This window comes from Suncus etruscus, chromosome 17 (genome assembly GCF_024139225.1).
Source record: "Suncus etruscus isolate mSunEtr1 chromosome 17, mSunEtr1.pri.cur, whole genome shotgun sequence".
NCBI lineage: Eukaryota > Metazoa > Chordata > Mammalia > Eulipotyphla > Soricidae > Suncus > Suncus etruscus.
Genome location: NC_064864.1, coordinates 48,219,985 through 48,228,278, shown reverse-complemented (window position 1 = coordinate 48,228,278; position 8,294 = coordinate 48,219,985).

Here is an 8,294-nt window from a genome sequence, read left to right as displayed (position 1 = left end):
ACCCAAGCCCCTGGGATTTCATGCTGCTTTATTTATATGAAAGGAAGGAATAAAGTCTTGTGAGAACCTGGTTGTGGTATTTTTTTTTCCTTCAGGAAATCTGGAAGGTTCCCAAAGCACAGTGTATGTGGATGGTCGGGGTGTGGGTGGTGGGCAGGGATTCCTATTGACAGACGGAAGCTTTCACTCCCTTTTTGTTCTGATGCTTTTAGGAAAAGTAAAGATAAAATTTTTAGCCCATCAATGAGGCAGACTGCAGGGTTCCAGAAAGTGCCATTGGAAGCCAGTTGGAAGTCTTCTGAGTTTTAACAAGTCAAGAAATGCAGGAGCTTTCAGTTTATAGAAGAGAGAAAGGGTTCTGTTCCTTAGGACCCCAAGCCTTGCCACTAGTCAGCCCTGCTTTTCTTCTAGAAACTTCCTAATACTTGATTTCCCCCCCAAGTATCTGCTTCCTTGTTCTCTGGAACCACCTCAAGGCCAAGGCTGGGTTAGATTGGGAAACATCTGACATCTTCATAAGCCAGTCTTCTACTGCTGAACCTGGAACACTGCATTGGCTCCTAATAAAGACACTTTGGACCATCAGAATCACCTGTAGAACTTGGACAAATGCCCACAACCACCTTTTTTTTTTCTACCCATGAGATCAGCTAGATTTGTTCAAAACTAACAGGAATGCAGTAGAGCTGGAATTTCAATCCCTGAATATCAACCAAAGCAACAGATTAAAATACACAAACAGTTCAAATGTGCCTAATTCATTAGGGCTTCGTTTTTTTGTTGTCTTTAATAAACATCCAGAGCTCAGGCATGTGGCTTAGGGTAGGTCTCCCACCCTGCATGCATGAACTGGGGTTCCAACTCCAATCTCAGCACCTCCTCACCAGTCAGTTTAACCCTACCTTGAACCTACTTGATGCCTGGTAAAGTTTTTTAAGCTTCCCCAGTGACCAGTGACTGTTGACACCTCTCACTACAGGGTGTCAGGAGTCAGATCTTGCTTGCTTTTTTTCTTTGCTATCCTTTTCTCTTCCTTTTTTTTTTTTTTTATCATTTTCTTGCTTACTTGCTTTCTCCATTTTTGCTTTTCCTTCTTTTTCCTTCTCTTTATTTTTCTTTCCTTTTTCCCTTTCTTCTTTTCCTTTCCTTCTCTATTGCTTTGTTTCCTTTTCTCCCCCCCCCTCTTTTTTTTGGTTTTGGGTCACACCCAGCAGCACTCTGCTTACTCTTGGCTCTGTGCTCAGAAGTCACTCCTGGCAGGCACGGGGGACCATATGGGATGCCAGGGTTCGAACCAGCATCCCTCCTGTGTTGGCTCCATGAAATGCAAACACCTTACCACTATGCTATCAACACCCCCTTTTTTTCTTGCTTTCTTTACTTTCTCTTCCTTTCTCCCCTTCTTTCATTCTTTCTCTTTTCTTTCTACATGGCCATGCTCAGGAACTTTTACTATTCCTGGCTCTGCTAGAAGTCCTGCTGGTATGCCGGGTAGACAATATATAGTAAGGTTTGGAGTGTGGTCTGGTGCATACAAGGCAATTATTACCCCCTCTACTAGCTCTCTGGCCAAATAAACATCCTTTCTTGTAGGTCTGTAACTGCAGGAGCCTCCTATAGCTCCCAGTGTTCACCTGTGTGAAATGAACATGAAAGATGTAAAATGTGCTGTGGGTGGTTCAACCAGACTGTCAGGGCCTCTTCTTCAAGTGTGGCTGGCACTGTTCATCTGGGCACCACCTGAGTACTGGTTTCTGGGCCTGAGCACAGGCTTCAGCAAATTCTCCAAGAGTGCACTGGAATCTGCATAAAGATTCCCACAGCAGGTTCCACTCAAAAACTGGGTGCTCAGATCTTCTGAAAGATGGGAGAATTGTCCAGAGTAGGTGGCCCAGTCTAAGCCCTGGAGAGGGTAGGAGAATGCAATGGGTGTGGGTAGCATATGTGTGGGCACCTTCCTGTACCTTTTGTACGTATTCATTCAGTTCCCATGTGGATCTGAGGATGTGCTGTTATCTCCTCCCTCAACCAGAGGAGGAAGGAGTGGTCAAGTGACTCATCCGAAGTCAGATGTGGGGAATAGCAAAGTCAGGATTCAAACCCAGGCAAGGCTGGACTATGTCAGGGGTCCTCAAACTTTTTAAACGGGGCCAGTTCACTGTCCCTCAGACCATTGGAGGGTCTGACTATAGTAAAAACAAAACGTATGAATGAATTCTTATGCACACTGCATATATCTTATTTTGCAATGAATATATATATATATATATATATTGAGAAATTGTAACATATGGTTGGAAATATTGAGTGGAACTAACCAGACAAGACTCCAAACCTTCAACTCTAAGGTCACCTTGGATTCCTTAAGCCAAGGATGAGCATTGGCAATTTGGGGACAAGTCTTGATTGACCCCCCCACACTCTGAAGTCTTGACTGATGGGAGTTGTGTTGGGAGCAGTAGGGGTAATACCCAGTGTGCAGAGTGGGGTTGGTGACATCAGTATCAGTGGCCTGTGATGTCCAGGATGTCCTAACTTCAGGCCCTCCAAAGGTTGGGATTCAAAATATTCTCAGGCTCAAATCCTATGCCTCATGGGACAGAGCTGGAAGACTGTTTGACTTGGCCAACTGTCCCCAAGCAGAGCCAAGACACACAAAGAAGAAAATATGTGTGTCTTTTGTGCCTATCCTCCCTCCCACTTGTCCCTCCTCAACCTTGTCCCCTACCCCCACACTCCTGATCAGGCATCTTTCAGAGTTCACTTTTCTCATTGCCATCCAAAGATAGCTTGTTTTTCTAACTGCTTTTTAAGTATAAATGATATAATCATGATAAAAAAAAAATTTCACCACAAACATATGTGCTTCCCTTTTCCCCTTAATATTCCTATAAAGATCCCTCCCCTCCAATTTTTTTAAATCAAAATAAAATCACTGCCAATAAATCATCTCTCTGTAAAATAGAACCAAAAATGTTCAAAGACTTCCTTTTTTTGTGTGGGAGAAGCTTAGTCTTAAAGGTGCAAAGTAAGGCCAAAAGGATGGTCCAAGTGCCTAAAGCACAGATCTTGCCTCACCTGAGCTCAGTCTTCAATGACATGTGACCTGAGCATCACTGTTACGGCCCTGGAGCCCAAGTACCAACCTAGTGGCTGAGCATCTTTTCAGCACCCCAACCCCACTAGGAGTGGTTCCTATTCCAAGTACAAGGTGCAGGAGGTGGAAAAGTTGGTTTCATCTGTTTCTTTCAAACCCAGAGATCTGAAACCAGAGACTTAGTACTGGGGTTAAGGCACTGGCTTTGCATGCAGCTGACTCAGGTTGAAACCCCTGGTACCACATATGTTCCCCCAAAGCACTGCCAGAAGATAAACCAGGCATAGAATCAGGAGGAAGCTCAAAGCACTACTGGGTGTATCCCCAAAACAAAAGCCCACAGATTTCATAGATTTTTTCCTTAGGGTATCTAAACTAGAAATAGACCTACATCCTACCACTTCACAGGCCTATCTCAGTTCATTTTCTGGAAGAAATGAGCAAGGAGGCCACGAGGGCTGGTTGAGATGACTCGCATAGCCTTCATGGCCTCCTTGCTCATTTCTTCCAGAAAATGAACTGAGATACTAGATTCAGAGTGTTCTTGAGACAGTGGCTGGACCACAGTGGACGTAGTGTCTCATAAGGAGGTATGCTCAGACCATCTCTAGCTCCCCAGGCACTGGATTTTCAGATCAGTCCAAAAACCTTCCAGCCAAGGATGATGGGTCAGCCTGCACTGACTCAAGGCTACAAAGAAGATTCCTAACTGTGCAGGGATTCCACAATTTTGCCCTCAGGAGATCGGGCAGCAGTCCACTTTACACATTTCCTCTTGTGACTTGGCATTTTTCATCCTTATAAGTCTGGACACTTCTGGGGCTGGAGCAATAGCACAGTGAGTAGGTCATTTGCCTGGTACACAGCCAGCCAGGGGTTTGATCCCCAGCATCCTATATGATCCCCCGAGCCTTCCAAAAGTAATTTCTGAAGGTAGAACCAGGAGTAACCCACTGAGAGCCGCTGGGTGTGGTTCAAAAACAGCAAAAAAACAAGTCTGGACATTTCTGAAGCTTTTCCTGTGCAGGGAAGATCAACGATAGTGTTCCTGAGCCAGAGAAACAAGGCAGCAAGGCAGACTGACCTTAAACGTGAGACTGCCTGTCCACCAAACATGAGATTGCAAAGCCCAATGAGGCTGCAGATAGGAGCTCAGAACTCTGTGCTTATCTTTGTTAACCTAGATAACATAGTTACAATCATGGTGACATTTATGGTACCAATTTATGGTCCGTACATTTATAGTACATAATTACTACACCTTCACCAGCTTTGAATTGCCTATGGCCGCAGCAGCATACCACTGTTCCTATACTATCTTTAATCTAATCTTCTGTCTGTCTCCCTACCACTTGGTACTCAGAGTTTTGTAATCCAAGACCAAGGGTTTGCTATCATTCTATTAACTATTCTATCTCCTTGTTTTTTCACAGCTGAGATTATCTGGAATTTGTCCTCTCTGACATATTCACTTAACATGATGTGATCCAGTGCCATCTCAGTTGCAGCAAGCCACAAGATTTCACCTTTTCTTATGGCTGCATCATATTCTATTGTGAGTGCTATATTTAACCACTTAACCACTAAGGTACACCACTTCTTTGCACCAAGAAATTTCATCTGAACATTGCAAAACTGAGTTAGTTTCCTAACTAACAGACCGGCAGGCTACTCTGAAAATGAAACAGAGAAAAGAGCACTGGCAAAGGCACAAGAGCCCTGGGCAAACCAGATGTGAGCAAAATGTAGCTTTTTATAAATGCTATTGATTTGGTTTACAGCATTAGAGAAGTTTCAGGAACAGGCCTGGCTTTAAAACTATTACATGTGCAAAACACACGTGCATCCTAGTTCTAGGGCCAAGGTGATTTATCCCAGTCATACTCTCTACCCTCAAAGTGTTTGAAGAGACCAAACATCCAGCCTCTCAGTGTCTCACCAGTGAAGATGAAGGCCTGGGAGAAAGCTTAAAGCCTTTGTGAAGCTGGATTCAATCTGCAACAAGGCAGAGTTTTCTGAACACTTCCAGCAGTGACACTGAGCACTCACCCAGGAGTAACTCCTAAGCACTGCCAGTTTTGTCCCCCCAAAAAATGGGTCTACTTGTGAGCACTGTGTTTGGTGTCAATGTTTGGAGAGGGACTTAGCAAACAGAAACAGACCAGAATAATACACAGACTACATATAAGCACTTCCTTCCTCAAGATGTCATGCCTTTTTGGGAATGGAGTGATAGCAAAGCAGTAGGGCTTTTGCCTTGCACACTACCAACCCAGGACAGACCCAGGTTCGATCCCCGACATCTTATATGGTCCCCCGAGCCTGCCAGGAGCAATTTCTGAGCTTAGAGCTCGGAGTAACACCTGAGTATCACTAAGTATGGCCCAAAAACACCCCCCCCCAAAAAAAAAGAAGTCATGCCTTTAACAAAGGAAACTACAGACAGACACTGCCCACTCATCTAGCCACCAAAGTGCCAAAAAGCAGGAGCTTTGAAAATCCCATCATTTCAATTTTCTGTCCCTGGACCTCCCAAACATCTGCTGTCTGCAGCCAGGGACACATGATCTAGAAGGAATTCCAGGTAACATTTGGCCACTGTCTCCTGCAGCTCCCAAGGGAGCCAACTCAGTGAACTCAAAAGAGTGAACCAGGGGATGGACCCTCTAGATGCACATTTCTAGTGTTACCAGGTCCATAGTTTCTTTCCCACGCTCTGTTTCAAATGTCTCTTTTTCCGTCTGTAGGACAGAGGGTGGCTCTTACCCAAATCCCTCTCATGTGACCCTCTTGAGACACACATAAATGCCTGAACCTCTGGGACCTTAGAGGATTTTGGAGTATTTTTGCTACTGTCATTACTTTAATCCTGATATATCTGCCTGTGCACATGTGCACAAACACATACAAATTAAAGAAGTGGCATTTGTAGTGGTCTGGGATCAAACCCAGGGTCTTACACATGTGTGGTACTTTCTCAATTGATCCATATCACCAGCCCTAAGAGATCACTTTTTACTGTCCTGTCAATTATTGTTGTTGCTGTTGTGCAGTGGTCACTCTGTGGTGCTGAGGGACCTTGCTGTGTTCTGGTCTCACCAAGCTGTACTTGGAGAACTAAGTGGAGTTGGGGCTCGAACCCAGGACCCCATATTCAAGACACACTATTACTTGAGTCACAACTCTGGCTCCAAGAAATTATTTTCTTTTGCTTATGTTTGTTTTTGAGCCACACCAGGTGACTCTCTGAGGCTACTCCAGACTCTGTGCTCAAGAATTATTCCTTACAGGTTCAGGGAATCTATATGGGCTGCTGGCATCAAACTGGGGTTGACAGCATACTAGGCAAATGACCTACCCACTGTGCTATCTCTCTGGCCCCAAGAAATCATATTCTAAAAGCTCTGCGAGGCTCATTGTTTAACTGCCTGAGACAGATTCTTCTAGTCCCATCTAGCAGTTGATAACTCTGTGGGTCAGAGTGGTATAAGATGAGAGAAGGAAGACTGCAAAGACAGTGCCAGTGACACTGAACAAGAAAATCAAGGACAGACAGAAGAAAAGGCTGGGCCAACTTCTCCATGAACATCTCTCCTTCCTCTGACTCCTGCTTTTCTGAGCTTCTGACTCTGTGTGCCCCAGATGGGCCTCCTGTGCCACTGTCTGTGGAGTCAACAGCAGTCTCAGACCTCTGCCAGCAGCTTAATGGCTCACCGGCCATATACCTACAGAAAGGAATTTGTCCCCCAGGCCCGGGAGAGGCTTCTGGAGCCAAGCAGAGCTCCAGAGAAATGTGACTCACACGTTCCTCTGCATTGATTTAGACACTATGGCAACAGGCACCCTGTCCTGAGCAGATGGCACAGCAGACAGGCCCAGCCCATCACGCCATCCCTGCCTTGCCAGGCCCAGCCCCCACCCCACAGCCACGCTTCTGTCCAGCTGGCACCAGGAACTATTTACATGACTTAAAACCCACCAACAGTGACAGATGGCTGGCTAGACTGGACTGAGCCATGAGGAGCAAGGGTGGGTAGGTGCAGCTGGGGGTGGTGGGATGCTGGTTGGGAGATGAGGGAGATTATGGGCAGTTCCTCTGTGGGCCTCAGTAAGTCACACCATCATTGCCACTGCTACTGATCTTAGTTCAGCTAGAACCCTGAGGAGTCTGTGTGAAGTAAGTTGAGTCCCTGGGAAGCATAGCTGGGGACAGGTCTGACCAGGCTAAGGGGACAAATGCCCACAGCCAGACCACTGGCTCTACCATGGGCTACAGCCATGGACATCAGAGGCATCACCATGGCTAAACTAGTCTCCTTCCTGCTCAATAGCCTCAAAGCCTGATGGCTGAAGCCCCATATTGATTGGTGGCTTTAGGGCTGCTGTTTCTCTCTGTCTCCCACAGGATAATCACAGAGACATTGTGCAGATGCACTGAATAGGGGGATTGACAGCTCACCCAGGTTCACTGTCTGGCATGGAAAGTAGTTCTCCAAGCCCTACTAGGAGTGATCACTGAGTGCAGAGCCAGGAGCAAGTCCTAAGCATAGAGAGGTGTGGTCCAAACTCTGCCAACCCCCCAAAACCACAAAATGCACTCAGTGTGTAGCTTAGATCCCACAGAAGGACCCCCCAAATTCAGAACTGGGGGGATTTTGAGTGTATTATTTGGGGGCCACACCTAGCTATGCTGAGGGATCTGCACCCAGGGTTTCAATCTTGGTGAGGCTCGGAGGACCATCATGGTGCTTGGGATCAAACCTGAGTTGGCCACATGAAGATAAATACCCTCCTCACCCCATTATCTAACTCAGCCTCTTGAGAGCTTGTTCTGTTCAGAGGTTCGAGCAGGGAGCAATCACATGTGCCTGGCAACAGGAAATACGTGTATTTCTCGGGGAAGGCCACCCTCTTCCACTGGTCTCAGGAGGGAGGAAGGAAGGTTGCAGGTCAACAACAACCCTGGTCTGGCTGTGGTGGAATGACAGTCATTGCTGCCAGATTGCCCTCCAGTCCTAGGGCATGTCTGAAAGCAGGATGTGGGCTCTAGGACACTCTGTGATCTGTGAATCGCCCCCAGTAAAGCCTGGTGGGGCCAGTCCAGTGTGATCATGGTGTGTCACTTCCTGCTTTGGAATTCTGTGGTCACAGGCCCAGCCCTGTGGGGTCTCCAGGCCTGTAGCCAATGCAGAGACGA